Source organism: Camelus bactrianus, chromosome 2 (genome assembly GCF_048773025.1).
Source record: "Camelus bactrianus isolate YW-2024 breed Bactrian camel chromosome 2, ASM4877302v1, whole genome shotgun sequence".
In the NCBI taxonomy this organism is placed as follows: domain Eukaryota; kingdom Metazoa; phylum Chordata; class Mammalia; order Artiodactyla; family Camelidae; genus Camelus; species Camelus bactrianus.
In genome coordinates this window covers 42,291,319-42,310,605 of record NC_133540.1, presented here as the reverse complement: position 1 = coordinate 42,310,605, position 19,287 = coordinate 42,291,319, and the positions used below count along the sequence as shown (strand labels likewise).

Below are 19,287 nucleotides of genomic sequence, written 5' to 3'. Positions count from 1 at the left end.
GGTAAACTTTCTAATTTTCAGTTTCCTTGTAAATAATTGGCATAAAAAGGCCAAATTTTCAAGATTATCAAGTGGGAAAAGACTGTATCTCTATCTGTTTGTCTATCTATCTCTTCTTTCCAGGAGGAAAGTGTCAAAAATGATAGGAGGTAGCACGTTTCCCCAATGGATAGGATGTACTTTAAAAGACACTGATATTTAAGGAGTGTTTTAATAACCAGAAGACTGATCCATGTTATTGACTGATCCATGTTATTGACACTATTGTTATTTCCAATTCTCTCCTGCCTATTCAATAGTACATATTTTGGACACAGTACACAATTGGTAATCAAATGTATTTCCTTTGTGTGTCAGAAACAACTATAAAATTCCTCTTTAAATGAAAAGGCAAATAGCTATTTACACACTCAGGGAGAGATCAAAGTCTACCTAGAATCACTGATTCCCAGAGGTTAAAAAGGGTAACATCTGTTGAAGAATTAAGTAGTTATTTCATTTATTGCAATAAGCTCCATGATAAAGAATGAAGAAAATGAAAGAAAACACCTCTCCATGTGGTATACTGGAAATTCCTTAACTAAAGAAATATTTTTTTCTCTTACTATGATCTATGCTCTTCTGCTGGCTCACCAGTATGCCATTTAGTGTATTTTCCTCAACAATTTGCATAGCTCACTAAGAAAACTTCAAGAGTTAAAGATATGCTGCGTTTTCACATGGTGGTGGGGGTGGGGGTGGGGACACACTTCACACTGAGCAAAGAAACTAAACCCGTAGAAACTTTATTCACACGTGGTCCCACAGAGAGCTAACAGCAAGATACTCCATATAACGTGAAGGTAATCAATAAGCATCACTGACTTGGCTACAAGCCAAGCTGAATGGGGTTAGAATACTGAGGATCCATGTAGGGAAGAGAGATGGACCCAGAAATTAATTCAATTCCTTATGAGTTTGTAGGTCATTTCTCACAAAAGGACAGTAAAAAGTTGAAGAATGGCAGATGTGTAAACCGTAAAACATGCGAGGAGATGTTAGGAACCTTGAGAAAATATCATATTTTCATTTGTGATTCTGGACTAAGTTCAAGTGAGCAACTTTTAAAACACCCTCTCCTCCTGCAAAGGTGCACACACACGTATCTTATGGGAAAAAGATAAACTGCATATTTGCTCAGGCTGCACATACCTCTTTTCCTATACGCTCCCTGACAACAGAGAAGATGGTCAGCAGTACTATGGCAAACAGCAGCGCACAACAGCCACAAACTAACGGGAAAGAGCACCCTACACCTGAGTTAAGAATTCTAAAGAAATCATTGGACTTAACCGTACAATTTAGAGTAAGTGACTTCTGAAAGAGGATGGGGCAGACATCTTGGTTCCACAAGCAGTAGATAAGAAAGACATACTATCAAATTTGGTTCAAGTTAATGCACATATAATTTAGACTCAACAGATCCTAAGAAAGGCTTGTGCTAGTACTTGGTCATAAAATATTTTCACTTACCATCCAATAAATTCTGGATAAGTCTTTCCAAATGTGATTAATTTAGTTGGCAAATATATTAGAAAGAGTAACAATAGCAATTTAGAAATATTCTTGTTTTGAATAACAACTAACCAAACCAGGCAATGTACTAAGCACTTTATGTGCATTAATACATATTAATACATATACTTGCAATCTTAAGAAGAAGGTACAGTATACTGGGATTTACGGATAATTAAATTCCTTCAAAGAAGACTGAAAAGTGATATGCAGAGATTAAATAATTGTATGATATTCTCAAAAAATATAGCTAGAAATCCAAATGGACATAGAAATTTAATGAAGTCAATGTACTTACTTTATTCTCTGCTTCTGTTTTCTCTTTTGCTTCTGTAACAGATAAGAAATGAATAAAAACAAAATTTTAAATGTGAATCTTGATTGTTGACCTTATGTTTTATTTAAAATTGTAGCTATTAAAATTATTTGACATATCAACTTAGACATACAGATAACTTTTTCACAACTCAAGGATCAGTCAGTTAAAAATATGTTTGAAAGCAGACAAGGTTGTGTAACTGAATTATCTCAAATGTAACATCCTTGCACAGTTAACTAGTAGTCAATTGCAGACAAGAGATGATCAGACTCAACAGACATCAGAGGTGGTTATTTTATAGCATCTGAAATAATACTTGCCTCTGTGGAATTATTTCATAGACCTCCAAATGAATGTACAAAATTTCAAGCATAACTCCCCTAATTTTTGAGCTTACCTGGACAAATAAACAAATATCAGGACAGAAATTTGTTGGACTTAATCAAAACAAATGCCAAGAGAAATGTAACATGAGAATTTTTGCTGTGTCATCAGTTCTAGTACTGATAGTAGGGAAATGACACCCTGCTGGATGAAGCTGATTTCCAAAGTTTTGCCAGAAACCTTTAAGATCCCCTGAAGTACTCCAGTTTTGTTGGAGAATAGACTAAATGCAAGGCGAATTTTAGATAAAAGTTACCTCCTAGTGTGAAAATTGTCACTCTCTTCTAATAAAATGTACTAACAGGCCAATGATGAATAGATAATATTTGAGAATGAATGACCTCATTCTTTTTTGAGAGTGACAAATTGAAAACATACCCTAAACTAAGAAGACAGTTTACAAAAATCAGCAGTGGAGAGTCTACCATATTTAATTTCCCTTTATCCTGTGAAAACAAACAAATCAAATGATCGAAGTTTTGGTGTTAAAGAAACTGTTACTGAATAACAAAAACCTGATGGTTATAATGTTTAAACAGTGACATTTCAAGATCTAAAGTAGTTTCAGAATCATCCTCAAACAACATTTAATATGATTCATATGTTAAGCATAATCTTACTCCACTCTATTATTTAAAACAAGACCTCACAAAGTGTGCTTGATATCTTACGTCATTTTCATTCCATCAGGCAGAACGTTGTATTCCACAATCATCTTAGATGAATCGTTCTAATGTTCATATATCTGAGACGTTGAATAAGCATAGTATATTTTAATTAGCTTTCCAATATCACTTTAAAATGAGTGGTGTCTCAGAGTACGAGCACAGGGTTTCCTGGCACTGAGTATTCTCACTCACTGGCTAAAAGATCCCTTTTTAGGTACATTGCAACTTTCTACTTTCAAGCATATGACAATCTGTTCTACGGATTTAATCACCAACCTGACCCATGAAGGTGACAGAGGCTCAGTTAAGCCTGAAATAGACATTCATACAGTTTCTGTGCACCACACAGGATGTTAAAGTACTTCTCCAATGGACTCACAACTTCAGCGAAAATACAAATGTTTGGAACAACAGTTGATAAAGAGACTGTAGATTAACTTCCAGAAACCCCCTGAAAGAGCAGTCAAGCTTTTTCTCTCACATACTATTACAAACATTTATTTGAACTAAGAAAACAGATCAAATTTGGAAGTCATTATTCTTGGGAAAAAGAAGAGAACACGGTAAGAAAGCGCTTAGGATAGCCCGTTGACATAAGTCCTCTGGAATGTGAGGCACGCGTGGACATACAGATTTGACGTCTGCCCAGCACCTCTGTGTCTGCAAGTGTGGACAGAACTACTGTCAAGGGCAGGATGAGGGGAAAGGACTGCCTGAACTGGCACATTCTGTCACAGCAAGAATTTATGGGTTTCCTTGTGCAAAAAGAACCTCGCAATATGAGGTTGTGTGGTATATCACCAGAGACAGGATGGAAAGATGCGAGAGTGATTAAAAAAAAAAAATTGGTTAGGATCACATTGCTGATATAAGCTAAATTTTCAATGTGCAGGTGCTCAGAGGACTTTCAAGAACCTATACCAACACTTTACAAAAAGACACCTGCCCTGAAGAGGCATTCATACCAGACCAGTTACATACTACAGAGAAAACTGGAAGACTGGGAATGGTTACATTAAACACAAATAAGTAAATAAATAAATAATATTTTCTTTCACCTATTCCTAATTTCTACTCTCTCCATCTCCACTCTGAAAGATCCAAAAGAAAGAGAAGGAAGAGTAGGAGGAGAAGGAAAAATTATAGATAAATAGACTATGTCCCTCAGACACATTGCAAGATCCTGAGCGAAAAGGCAGTCCTAAGTAAAAAAAAAAAAAAAAAAAAAAAAAGGAATAGGAAGTAAATTGGATCTGAATTTTTTTGGATTTAATTTATTTGCAAGTGAGCCTTCCTCATCTTTCTGGAGGTATTTACTATGAGTTTTTGCTTAATTATTTTCCTCAAGACTCTAGTTTTGTTTCTTCCTTACTTATGGATTCTTCAACTTTCTGCCTTTGTTGCACAGTGATGTTGCTTTTCAGAGAACCCATTTTGTTTCTTTGTAATCTTATCTTTTAATCTCTAATGAAAGTCAGGCCTTTTAGTTATTAATAACTATCTGGGATTTGGCCAACAGTTTAGGCTTTAGCTTATGCTTTTATGTATGAATTTGGGAGATGATGGAAAGAGAGTAACTGTTACTGCCGGCTGGGCTTACAACTTTCTTTCCGCCACTCCTTCCAGAGCTCTTCCATTAAAGAGCCCATTGCTTTACCTTGTGACCATTCATCCTCTATTGAAATTGCAGAGTACACAGCAGGAGTTAGGGATGCTCAGAACATGCCAGACAGCCTGTATATTTCTACATGATCCACATAACAGCCAGGCTTCAAAACTACCCTGGAACTGTCTAAAAAGCTGTAAGGCTTATGCTGCATTTTGCATCTCGTGGGTATATATATATACTTATCCAGACCCTGGACAGTACTTCGTCTCTGTCTCTGCCTCTGGCTCTCGCTTTCTTTTTTTTTTTTTTTTTTTTGGCTCCGTCCTATAATTCTTTTACTAACAAAGAAAGTTTCCTTGAGACACTATTCTTGCCTCAATCAATTAAGAGCCCAAGTACTTCCTAAGATTAAGTTACCCCAGTGGAACCTAGCACTTCCTATGCCACAAAAAGTTTAACTAATCAGTGGAATTAATATCTCGACTGAAAAAAAGTGCACAACCTTAAAGTTGAGAGTTATGTTTTATTCAGCGGACTTTCTGAGGACTCAAGCCCAGGACTTTCTGACAGGAGGCAGCCTCTTAGATTACTCTGAGAGACTGCTCTGGAGAGGCAAGGGGGGAGCCAGAATATATAGGAGCTTTTCAGGCAAGAATCGGGTAGTCAGAACATCAACAGATTACTGCTAACTAAAGAAAACTAGATAGTCCAAGTTAAGGAATTAAGGTGCAAAGGTCTGGGCTCAGACCCTGCCAGACAGCTTGCGTGTTTCTTTGCACCTTCCCATATGTGGAAAAGCTCTGAATTGAAATCATTCCTTTGATATGCACCTAGCTATCTAGGGCCAGTGTCCTGTTCTTTCACTTTCTGAGTTCCCTCGGGGCACCGGTGGGGGTGGCTGCAGAGGCTGGGCTGCCTACGCATCTCCATCCTGAGCCCCCTCAGCTCACCGTGGAGCAGTGGTAGTGGCTGATGACTTGATAGCCACGGCATCCTTTGTTTACTTATACGGCTAGCAATATTTTTCATTCATAAATAGCTAGTTTATTTGCCTGTTTTCCCCAGAAGACAATAAGCTCTATATGGGGATATAAATCCTGCTTTCAACTTCATTTCCAAATTTACCTAATCTACCTTTTACAACACTTAAAAAAAAAAGAGAGAGAGAAATGTAAAAGTTTTTCAGTCCATTAGGAAAGCCAAATTTTGATTAGATCTATTTGGTGGAATAAATGTAAAAATTAAAATATAATTACACACACTATTTTCTCAGAGCTCATTATTTCACTGCTTGTTCTGAATAATAAAGCAAAATGAGAAAAAAATTATTTTCATACACCAGGTTCTTCCAACTATGGAATTCAACTGCCATCATCTGTAGATAGAGTATCCCACTGAAGTTCATCCACACATGCAGCCAGAGTAATAGATGATGGTGGAGATAAAAGAAATAACAGTTAAAATAACAGTTAAGTACACTAACTGCATTTGGCTTGATAGATACAGGAGGGAAATTTGAAAAAAGATCAACTGTTGGAAATTTTACCTTAGAAGCAGGGCTCTAAATGGAGTGAGAGGGTGGGGATTTCTGTGGACCTCAGATAATCTAAGCTTGAAGGAGTATAAAGCAAATTAACAAACTGACTTCCCAGATGGGAAACTGTTTGCTGATTCACTCTTTACTGAGAGTAACTTTAATGTAGAGGCTGTACTCCAGAAAGGAGATACTGAGACAGGAAGTGGGCAGGGCAAGCCATTCAAGGAATGCTACAGCAGTTAACAACAAAATGGTGAAAGATTCAACCCCCAGTAGGCCTTGAGGCTCCAGATGGTGGGAGATTTGACTTCCAGCAGAACTTGAGCTTCATTATACGCCCATTGTAATATATTAACATGGTGAATAACATGCCCACAGGCACCATGGCAGTTCCAAGGCTAGCCACAAAAGGTCAAATGGTGGGAAATGGCCAACTTCCTGGGAATCTCAGCCCCTTCCCCAAACTAGTTAGACCGGTCCTTCCACTTATTTCCATCTGAAGCCACCGAGCCCATAAAAACTGGCAACAGGAAGCCTGGCGGCTGCCGCCCTCTCTCTCTCCCACTTCAGAGATGACCTGCACTCTATGTATGGAGTGTGTACCTACTTTTAATCTGAGCACCCAACCCCCACACCTCATGGCCTTTCTTTTGCCTTTCAGTGTACCTCTCTGAATAAATCTACTTTCACTCAACTGTGGCTCACTCTCGAATTCTTTCCTGCATGAAGCCAAGGACCCACACTTGGCAGGGCACGTCCCAGGGGCTCAACCGAAGCCTGGGACACAGCCCTCCTCACGCCCCACATCCGTTTTCCTGCATCAATACCAGGCTGATAATCTCAGAAGGATGGACAGACCCTCTAGAGTTCCTCTTGAAGACTCATTGAGGTCAAGAGGAATGTAGCAGCACCCCGTGAAATGCCCTGATTGTCTGTTCCTATTTTCTGTTCCATCCGGTTTTTCTATAAAACCTCAAGACACCAACCCCAAGAAGGGCTCACAGTGTCTAAGGCATTAGCCTGCTGTGAATTCCTTTGCTGGACAAAGCAACAAAGCTGTCCTTTTCTTTGCTCCCAAAACTCTGCCTCTGAGTTTGAATTTGCTTTTCAGGGTGCAGAGGCCGATTTTTCAGTAACAAACTCACAAACTGATTCAAACATTTTGGTTGCATACAGCCTTCCCATGATTTCAGCTTTGCTAAGGACTTGAAATCGCATGTCAACTAAAACTCAGTGATTAAAAGCATGAACTCGTCATCAGACTAGATTTAGGTGAAAAATCCTAGGTCTTCTCAGTTCATGAGTGACTTTGGGCAAGTTACTTAAAATCTGAAAGACTGAATTTGCTTACTGAATAAAGAGAATTATATTTTTCTATAAAGCATTCCTAAGAATTTTGATAATATGGATAATAAAAATAATAAAAATCCATATTTGACAAACAAGAACTGACAGAAAATAAAGAGTTAATATCATGAATCAAAAATCCAATAATACAGCAGATTACCTATAAAAATGTATCAAAGCAATTGTGCAGGACATACAGAGCACCATCAGTTTGAGAGGGAAGAACAACCATATTGCATCATCTGCTGGTCAGGTTGTTTATGCAAAAGAATCTTGCAAGATTCATAATCTTAGAAAAAAACATAAATAAAGGCAAAGGAATTTTAAGCCAAGGGGCAGGGCAATTCAAGGAGTGTGATACTGGGAATGATTCCAAGTTTGTCAGTCAGCTTTGAGCTAAGTGATATGTCTGTTAAATGGAAATTGTTGTTAAGGCAAATAAGAGATTATGAGTTTATTCATTTGAGAGATGGAGAACAAGTCGAAGCTACTGAACAGATGATTAAAGAAAAACACAGAAAGAAATAGTTGTAAAATATATGCTTAGAAAATACAAATTAATGAATGTGGCTAAGGATTTTAAAATCCCATTTCTATTTTTAATAAAGTAATAAAATCATAATTATAATATTTTATGGCTCCACAAATAAAATTATTATATCAAGTTTTTAATAACAAAAAAATAATATCTGCCTGTATTAAAATGAGATTGCCACTCTTATTCTTTCATTTTTTTGTATGAGCTCTTCCTCATCTTTTTCTTGTTATTGTTGTTAAACATACACCATCTGGCCTTTATTACCACAAAGCTATAAATTCAAAATGCAAGCTATTTGTCTGTAATGTGTATAAAGTTGAGATTCTGCTGAAATTATTAGAGACAAGACTGAGTTATAGGTTTCTTTCTCCAAAAAAGTGGGACCCAAAACACATAATTTGAAATAGCACAAGTTGCACTTCAGATTAAGTAAGCAGTTTTGGTATGCTTACCGTATAAATACTCTGCTAAACTTACACTTCCCAGTCTGGTTAAGGTTCAGAATAGATTTATATCAACTTAATGAACCCTACTTCTGCTGACATACTCAGAAAAGAGTTTAAATTACAAGATGCTACTCTTACATAGAATTGGAATTTTTAACATAAGCTAACATTCAAAGAACATCATTTTAAATAGAACTTCATGATGTCTTCCTTTACTACACAGACTTTTAAGAATTTATTTGCATGGTATTTATGCCAACAAATCTGTACTTACTACAAAGGCTCAAAGTTAACTCTTTGGTAAACAATTTATGAGTGCTTCGTATTTTCCTTGTTAATAGTTTCATCAAGATACATTATCTTCTTTTCCATAGGCACTATAAAGTTTGGATATGGATATTAATAAAAATATACATGTACATCAAAATACAACATTGACAGATCCAACAACTATAGGTATATTATCATTTTCCTTGCACTGACTTTATATATCACCTCATTACAGAAGAGATAAGAGAAAAATAAAAAAGGAGTTTATAAATAAGTCCTCATTAGTGGAAGTCCTCTTAATTTAAGGCTGGATATTTAAAAAAATAGAACACCTTCACTTGAAAGTCATAAAAGAATAACATGTTCAACCAGAGACATAGCTAAGGCATGAAACTTAGGTTTTAATCAGATTATGTTGGATAATGACACTATAGTTTAAGCATATCAACTTAAATCTATTCGCTCTTTTTAAATACGTGAGCATAGATTTTCTCATCTGTATAGTGGAAATAGAATTATTATAAATGATGTAGGGGTAGTTAACAGCCAAGGAAAATAAGTAAGGCAACTGAGATTAAAGAAAACTATATAAACGAAGCATGCTTTTAAACCTGTAATATGTTTTAACCTCAAACAGTAAAGTTAATTAGCAAAGCATCTAATAATATTTCAAATAACCTTGATAGAAGACTTAAAAGCATCTGTTCTATAAATAATATCTTCTAATTAGCAAGAAGTTAAACTAAGACAACTAAAACCAAAATTTCAAAAACATACTTCAGTTCTTATATTCCACTAATGTAAATTTTTAATCTATTTTTGCCATGTGAGTGGGAAAACATTCTAACATTTCATACAATGATGAAAAACATGTTACATAGATAATCTTGAACTAAAGCATTAAAAATATTAATAAAATTATAGAAATCAGAAAAAAATATAATTATTCTTGCATCACAAATAAATACTGTCTAAAATTTCAAAGCAAGTTATGAAGGCAATTCAGTATCAAATAAATACAATGTAAAGAAAACATTATTCATATAGCAATAAAATGCACTTAAGGAAGGAGGAAAAGAATATAATAAATATAAAATTAGAAACATACAAAGAGTTAATATTACAAAGTGGGAAGAAATCATCACAGAAAAAAGAAAAATAGGAGAACTGTAAATGAGTGCATTCCTAAAAATCCAGGCAATTATTTTTGAATACCTGGACAAAAGAAAATATTTTCTAGGACATTTTGATTAAAAAAAAAAAACCTCAAAGAGATAGATATTATAAAGTGGAAGGAAAAGCAATTAAGAAGATTGCAGTAACCTAACACCTTCAACTAAAAGAATATTTCAAAGATCTTTCATAAGGGAATTGCTATAAACTGAATTTTTGTGCCCCCCCTAAAATTCATACATTAAAATCTAACTCCTAAGGTGATGGTATGTGGTGGTGATGCCTTTGAGAGATAATTAGGTCAAGAAAGCAGAGCCCTCAGGAATGGAATTAGTGCCCTTGTAAAAGAGACCCCAGATCCTTGCTCCTTGGGCCATTGTAGGACACAGCAGAGAGATGGCTCTCTAGGAACAGGGAAATGGGTCTTCCTCAGACACTCGATCTTAGACTTCCTAGCATCCTAGCTCTTCACAGCCCCTAGAACTATGAGAAATAAATTTCTGTTTTTTCATAAGCCGCCCACTCAATAGGTTCTTCATTATATAGACCCAAACAGGTTAAGACAGGAATTCTTTCAAAATGTAAAGAAACAGATTATTTTTGTGCTCTTCAATTTTTTCAAGAAAACAGATTGAAGGAAAAATTCAAATGCTTTTCGTCAGTCCAAAAAAAAAAAAAAAAAAAAAAAAGCCCACACTGCCACTAAACTTGAAGGAGAAGACACATTGAAAATATATATATACTATATAGTATATGTATATATTCAATAAGTACTCACAAGAAGCAATGGTGAAAGCCCTAAAAAAGAGTCCCTATGACAAAGGACTGGGCAGAGTTTGACAACATTCACTGTATCAAAGACAGGAAAATGTTCCCTGATGTTTCTCCCCACCTCCTCTAAGTAGTAAAAGTCTTAACATATTAGAAGAAAGAAAATAGATATCATTTTCCAGAGGGAATTCATAAGCCATTGCAGCTATAGGAAGAAGACAGAATACAACCTGTTGAAATAACATCAAATGTGTGCAGAAGACTCAGTCTGAGGTACAGTAAAAAGAGAAGGCATATCGCTGATGTTGGAAGAGAAACTGAGAAATTTATCAATACCAGATGCAGAGCAACTGGAACTCTTATACACTGCTTGAAGGAATATAGGATGCCCTTGAGAAAACAGTTTGTTTCTTACAAAGTTAAATATATGCTTATGATATGTCATTAGCAGAATAATGATACCTTCCTCCCGCACCCCCCACCCAAAAAAAAAGTCCATTCCCTAAGCCTGGAACCTGTCAATATGTCACACAGAAAAGGAGGAATTCAGGTGGTAGATGGAACTGTGTGCTAAGCAGCTGACCTTAAAGTAAGATTATCCTGGATTATACAGATGGCCCAACATGGTCCCAAGAGTCCTACAGAGTGGGAGACAGAGGCAAACGAATAGGTCAGAGTAAGAGAGAAACTTGATGATGCTACTATGTTAGTTTTGAAAAATGAGAAATTAGCCAACAGGACAAGGAATGCTGACAGCAAAAAAAGAGAATTTCCTTCTAGTGTGCCCAGAAAGGATGCAGCCCTGCTGACGTCTTGATTCTAACCCAGTGAACCTTATTTTGGACTTCCAACCTCCAGAAATGTAAAATAATATTTTTTTGCTGTTTTACTAAATGTACAGTAATCTGTCAGAGCAGCAATAGAAAACTAATTCATCATATGGTCCAGTAACCCTATTCTTAGGTATTCCGCTAAGATAAACAAAAGCATGTTTACACAAAAACTGTACATGATTCTTTAGAGTAATGTTATACATAATCACCAGAAGTGGAAATAAGTCAAAATGTTCTTCAGTCAGGGAAAGGATTAAAAAAATGGTAGTATATCTGTACAATGAAATATTAGCCAGAAAAAAGGAACAAATCATTAAGGCATACAAACACTCTGATTGAACGCCAAATGCATTTTGATAACTTTGTTGCAAAAGACAAAAATACTGTATAATTCCACATATGAGACATACTAGAAAAGACAAAATGGTACAGGTGGAGAATATATCAGGGGCTGCAATTAGACAAGGAAACAAACTGAGGTAAAATACTGAGCAACAGAAGCAAAATAACTTTATGTGTACTTTCAAAACCAAAACTAATAATCTTACAAACTCATTAAAACAGTAAGAGAAAATGCTGATGTCTGCATGTTATTAGTCACTAAATTCATAGTTTTTAATATTTTAATTATGTTATATTTAGAACGAGAGAGAGACATACCATAAATATAAAGTTATATCTAGTCTTTGTTCTATTTCTAAAGTTATATCTAGTCTTTGAATCCATTTCCCATGGATTCAAAATCCCTTGGAATTTCCTGAGTGATAGAAGTATCTCCTTTATGCTAATAAAGTGACTCATCATGGGTCCCGAGATAGTTTCAGCATGGGAGAGGTCACTAGAAAGACCAGCTACATGATTAGAGGGTTGCAACTTTGGGTCCATTAAATAAATATCTAGGGAGGGGAAAAAGTCTGATGATTGAGTTCAATCACGTGGCCACTGAATAAACAAATCATGCCTATGTAATGAGACCCCCGTATAAACTATGGACACCAGCACTCTGTGGAGCTCCCAGGTTGGTGAACACACTGATACAGCGGGAAGGTGATGTGCCCTGACTCCATGGTGAGAAGGGAAGAAAGCTCCATTCTAGGCCCTCCCCAGACCTCGCCCTATGCATCTCTTCGGTTTGGCTGTTTCTGAGTTGCATCCTTCATAATAAAACTGTAATCATGAGAATAACATCTTCAGTGAGTTCTGTGACTCATCTGGTGAATTATCAAACCTGAAGAAGATATAAGAAGCCCTTACTTTATAAGCAGCTAGGCAGAAGGCCGGAGGCCGGGAAACACTCAAAATTTGAAGCTGGTATCCTGTAAGGGACTTTGTCCTTAACTTGTGGGGTCTGCACTAACTCTGGGTGGTCGGTGAAAGAGAACTGGTGTCAGCACAGTAAACACAGAATGACTTTATTCATAATTTTAAAAATGGGACTATTAAACCTACCAGATTCTGCAACATACCATACAGTTAAGGTTTAGAAGGATAAAAGGAAAACAAATGGATAAGTTGAATTTTTTTACATGTATTAAAACGAGACAACAATGCATGTGAATTTAACATATACTAAATGGTATTTCAAATTATTGGCAGAAAAACTGGTTAGTTTTTTTTTTTTTAAGAGTAGAGAGTTAAGTGGGTGATGGAACCAACAGTTTTCTTACAAGATGGATTAAAATAAGATGAATTAAAATAGGGTAGGGTCCTTTGGGGCACAGATGCCATCCGTGCATGCAGACAATGTGCGTGGATGAGTCTCAGCTACATGTAAGAGTCACCTGAGGAGATTTAACAATCCTGATCCTGTTGGATCTGGAAAACAAATCTTACAGAAAAATTAATTATGGCTGGCTCAAATTTGAATGTGAAAATATTTTAAAATTATTAGAAAAATAAATCTGAAGTCATTCACAGTCTCTGTGATAGAAACCTTTTTTCTTTCTAAAAAGAACATAAATATCAATGCAGAAAGCAAAAGATTAATCAATTTCCTCCACAAAAATTAAAAATTTGTGCTTAACAAATATTGCTACAAATGTGAGACAATAAACTTAGTTTAAGATACTATTCAAGCAGATCACAGAAAGCTAATTAATTAAAATGAAAATATCTTACAAATTAATAATAAAAAGAATGAACAGCTAAAGTTATATGGACTGTTAACCACATGAAATAAAATAAATAAAACTATCCACAGAAGCCATGCAATTTGGTTCATTTTCAAAGATAGCTAAAGTAAAACAAATCAAATAGCAAAGGAAAAAGGTTGGGGTTTTTTTTTTGTAATAGGGCAATAGTTAAAATATTTGATAATGCTTAGCTTCTGCAAATTTGTAGACTAAAATATTCTTCTCTTCAACTTTTTAGAGTTATGCTCACCAATATGGCAGCCATTGGACACATGTGACTACTTAAAAGTAAATAAAATTTAAAAATCAGTTCTTCAGTTATACCAGCCTTATATTAAGCTACATGGGAATAGAGTTTATCTTACCAAACAACACAGATTTATCAAACATTTTCATCATCCACAAGAGTGTTCTTTTGGACAGCACTATTCTAGAGAATAATTTACCTATATTAAAATTAAAAGCACACACAAAACACACAAACATACACACAGATTTTAGTCAAGCAAACTCACTACTATTTCCTATATAGATACATTTTCAAAATGACATTAAGCTCAATGAAAATGATCTTTAGTATTATTATAACAATATTATTTGTGATAATAAAACATAGAAAAAAATTCAAAAAACACCACTGAGGGAGCAGTTAAATAACTTATGGTATTCCAAAACAATAGGTTATTTTTCAACTGTTAAAAAATGTATTTATGATAACTAGAAAGTAGGAGTTTATTTTTGGGGAAGGTGTTTGTGATCAAGAGAATTCTATTTGTAATTTTACACTTTCCTATCCAGTTTGAAATTTTTACTTTATGTGCATACCACTTTTACATAAATAAATTGATAGAAAAATAAATACATGACTCTGAAAATACATAAAGAAATAAAACCATATTGATCCAGTTAGAGGGATTACTGAACTGATAAAGTGATCTTTATATTAAGTGCAAAATAATGTGATTATGAATTATAAGACTGAATTATGCATATTATTGATCATAATGTATCCTTCTGCTTGTTAACAGAATTTATGTGCTATTGGATATTGGTTTTGAGATCACACCAAATTTACAGGTGTATCTGTGAATTCAAACTTTTTATTCTCCGTTGAAAATTTCATCTAAACTTTCCATCAAGCCCACTGATTACTTTAAAGATACTATTAGGAACTACCAAACTAGAGTTTGAGCAGAACTACCATAGCCAGCCTCCGAGAGTTGAGTTCATGGAAATTAGAACCCATGATAATACCATTCTAGCGGGGGAAAGGGAGAGGGATGTTAAAGCAAAATCCTGAAGTAAATGTCCCCGGTAAACTTTAATAATGTAATTTTCTTTCCTCAGAGACTCCTAGAAAATGCGTATTTTTGTAGATGGCTGGTTTGGCTGGGTTTATATATATATATATATATATATATATATATATATATATATATATATATATACAGAGAGAGAGAGAGAGAGAGAGAGAGAGAGAGAGGATTTACTTGATTTATTTGAGCAGCGGCTCGGGTCTTTGATGTTTAGGGCAAAGAAAGGAGAGTGATACATTGGGGACTCCTGATCAATATCCCTATTACTTTCTTCTGAAAGAGAAAGAAAATTGACAATTAGATTTGAAAAGAAATCTATTTCAGCAATGCAATTTTATACATTCCCAGATTTAAGTAAATTTTTCATTGCTCTTCTGTCACCCCAAAACATTTTAAACCCAGAAATCATTTTATGGGTATGTTTGAATCATGATATATGGGATACAATATTGAGGTAAATGTATTACGCTAGAGCTCTGCATGCCTGGTGAAGGTGATTTTATTTCATTTCATTCTGACTGTCCAATAGTATTTTTTTTAGTGAAACTGACATTTAATGTTGTAATTTTCTATCTGATCAATGAAGCTTTTATTTATATCAAAGGCTTTCATGATGAGAAAACAGAAATTACAATTTACAACTCCTCCTCTCTTATCAGGGCATATTTTCCAGGAATTACTTTCCATATCAATTCAATTTAAAAGTTTACTGAAATAAGTTAATGAATGGATGAATGAATGAGTGAATGAGTGAATGAATTTACTGACTGATAAATATATAATGCCTTAGTACTTCAAACTTCTTAGATTGGCTGCAAAGTAAAAATGCCAGAATCAGCTCCTATGGCTTCACCAACACCGTTCTTGCTAAATTTTGTCTTTTCTTGCTTAATCCATTAAAGCAATCTTAGTCCTCAGTTAACTTAATCATTCCAAGAGCATCATATAAAAGTAAAATTTTTAATTCTTGAAATTTATTCTTCTTAGCTTCACAATATTACCCATTTATCTGTTTCTCTATTCCTTCTCAGTCCCCTTTTTAAACCACCTTTGTAGTAACTGCCATGTGAATACCTGTCGAATAAGGCTAATTTCAGTACTCTCTTGCCTACCCTTCTACACTCCATCTTCTTCAAATTGATTATATCTACCCTTCTGTCATCATTATGCTGGTAGTTCACTTCATTACATATTATACCCACCTTTAAATTCTTTTTTGAAGTCCAAAATCATAGATTCAAGATCTAATTACTTTGCTTCTATACTGAGATTTCTTACAACCATTATTAACTACATAACTTCAGAAATTTAAGCCTACATTTCAATCCAAAGTTTTGCTCCCTTACTAATACTCATTTCTTTAAATTGTACATCCATATCCTCATGTGCTCAAATTAGAAAACTTGGGATCATCCTAGAAACCTGTGCTTCAAGTCTGCACATACAACATTTTATTCATTCCACACCCCTAACATGTCCATGTTTATCACCTTCATTACCTATAATCTTACACAGTCACATCATCTTTCACCTAGAGTTCAAAAACTGCTTCTAATAACCTCTTTGCTGCTATTCACATTTTCTTTATAGTTCCCAATAAAGCAAAGATCAATTTGATTTTTTAACCATTGTAACTCAAGTACCTATTCTAAAACTTTAAAGTAGGTACCCTTTAAATATTTTTGATCAATGAATGAACCCATCTAATTAAACTGTTGCTTAAAATTCCTTTCATGAAATTTTTGTTAGTGACAAAAAATCAGTTGTATCAGTGAGCATAATTCAATTTATACCTTTACTTTTATATTTCCTGCTCACGAACAGCTTTCACCATTTACTATTTCTTTCAGTTTGATAGCATTATACCTGCACCTAGTTTTGAGAAAAAAAGAAGCACACTTAGGAGTTTGATGAGTTGGATGCTAACGATCTGCCATTTCATGCTGCATAAAACAAGGCAAGCAGTTTAACCTCTTTTGCCTCATCAAAAAGAAGTGGGTAGAAACAGTCAAGAGACAAGACAAGCCACAAACTGGAAGAAAATATTTGCAAAAGACATATCTGATAAAGAACTATTTTTATCCAAAATATACAAAAAACTCTTAAAACTTGACAATAAAATAAAGCTCGATTGAAAAATGGGCCAAAGACTTCAACAGACATTTCACCAAAGATGATATGTAAATGGAAAATAAACATGAAAAGGTACTCCACATCGTAAGTCAAGAGGGAAGGCAAATTAAACAAACAAACAAACAAAAACCCAACAAGATACCACTACACTATTAGAATGGCCAAAATGTGTAACATTGACTACCTCAAATGCTGTCAATGATGTGGAACAACAGGAACTCTCATTTATTATTGGTGGGCATGGAAAATGGTACAGCCAGTTTGGATGAGAGTTTGGCAGTTTCTTGCAAAACCAAACATACTCTTACCATACAATCCAGCAACTGCCCTCCTTGGAATTTACCCAGGGAGGTGAAAAATGATGTCCACACAAAAACCGGCACATGTGTTTATAGTAACTTTATTCATAATTGCCAAAACTTGGAAGCCACCAAGATGTTCTTTGGTAGGTGAATTTATAAATACATTGTGATACATCGAAGCAATGGATCATTATTTAGTGTTAAAAAAGAAGTGAGCCATTAAGCCATAAAAAGGGAAATGCCTACTCTGAAGTGAAAGAAACCAATCTGAGAAGGCTATATACTGTACAAACTCAATAAAATAGCATTCTGTAAAAACCGTAAGTATGGAAATATTGAAAAGATCAATGTTTGCCAGGGGTTATCCGGAATGAAGGACCAATTAGCTGTGCACAATAAAACTTTGAGGGCAGTGGAAATACTCAGTATGATACTATAATGATGAATATATGTCATTATACATTTGTCCAAATCCATAGAATGTACAACACCAACAGTGAACCCTAAGGTGAACTATGGACTTGAGGTGATTGTGACAGGTCAGTGTAGGTTCATCTTTGGTAAAACCCACAAAGCCTTGAAAAAAAAGTAGATATTTTTATAAAACAAGAATAGGATATAATTTTTAAACTAGACATAAAACACTTTCATAATGGAAGAGATTAACAGTTTTGAATACTATAAAATGAAGACTATGGTCCACCAGAAAACTTCAAAATAGAACTAAAATCCAAAGTCAGAGAAGATATAGGTCAAACATATGGTCAACAAAGTATTAGTTAAATGAAGAATATATAACCTGCTGGAAAACTAGGTAAACTACTTGAATAAGTAGTCTGTAATCCAAATGGGAAATAGATTTATAAAGTGATGACTAACCTCACTGTTAACAAGCAGAAAGGAAATTTAAAACAGGCCCATCATACAACAAGCAGACTAAAAAAAGTCAAAAAAAAAAAAAAAAAACCCAAAAAACACTCTACCTAATGTTGGTGAAGTTAAGGAGCAATGATAGCTTTCATACTCTAATGGCAGGTGTATTATTAGTAGAATCACATTGAAAAGATTTTGGCATTGTTTATGTAAGTTACAGATGCAGAAACATGTAACCAGCAATTCTACACTGAGGTACGTCAGCTGGAGAAAAGTCTTCACATGAGACCTCCAGAAGATGTGTACGTGAATAACCGTGGTTGAGTATGATGAATTATCCTACAGCAGACCCTAAACATGAACCAAAGCTGCACACACACGAAGGAATGCTGAATCTCACAACAGACAGAATTTTGAGGGGGGGAAATATACCAAGTCACAAAAGATCAGAAACAGCCTAAACTAAAATACATCACTAAGGGTTGCACAGATCAGTAGCAAGCTTTCTGGGTTTTGGGTTTTCTGTTTTGTTTTGTTTTTTAATACCAATAGAGTAGATTATCTTTTCCAGGGGAGAGAAAGATAGATGATTTAGCTTGGCAACACAGGGAGTTTCAAATCTGATTCTGATGTTGTATGTTTTGCTTTATAATTATGTGTGTTTTATATCTTCTACTATATATATGGAAAGACAGCCTTCCATGTTTTCTCATTTCCTACTTTACAGGATAAGGTTCAGATACACTCCTTAACTTGTCAAATGACCTTTTAAAATCAGACTGTAGGTTACCTTTCCAATCTCATTTCTTAGCTTTCTTATCTCCACGCTAATATCAAGCTAATGTGTTTACTTCCAGGTTACTACTCTACTCACTGTTAACATTTTACGTAGTCCAATAACTTGCCCACTTCTGTGGCTTTGATTTTTACATTCTTACTACCATTCCTTGTTTTAGTTCTCTATTAAATGAAACCAATCTTCATGGTATTAATCAAATTAATACTGTTTTTTTTTTAAGTTTCTCTGAAAGTTTAAATCAAAATTAATTTTTATCTTCTGTTTCCATGGTATTTTGTACACT

At 34.8% G+C, this 19,287-nt stretch overlaps 1 long non-coding RNA gene across 1 annotated transcript in view; it reads right to left on the bottom strand.

Annotated features, from left to right (window-relative positions):
- Positions 1 to 1,718: 1,718 nt before the first annotated feature.
- LOC141579358 (uncharacterized) overlaps positions 1,719 to 19,287 on the bottom strand; it is a 173,772-nt gene continuing 156,203 nt past the window's right edge. The window contains exon 4 of the long non-coding RNA XR_012510555.1: positions 1,719 to 1,884. This is a non-coding gene — a long non-coding RNA (uncharacterized LOC141579358). The remainder of the gene's footprint in view (positions 1,885 to 19,287) is intronic.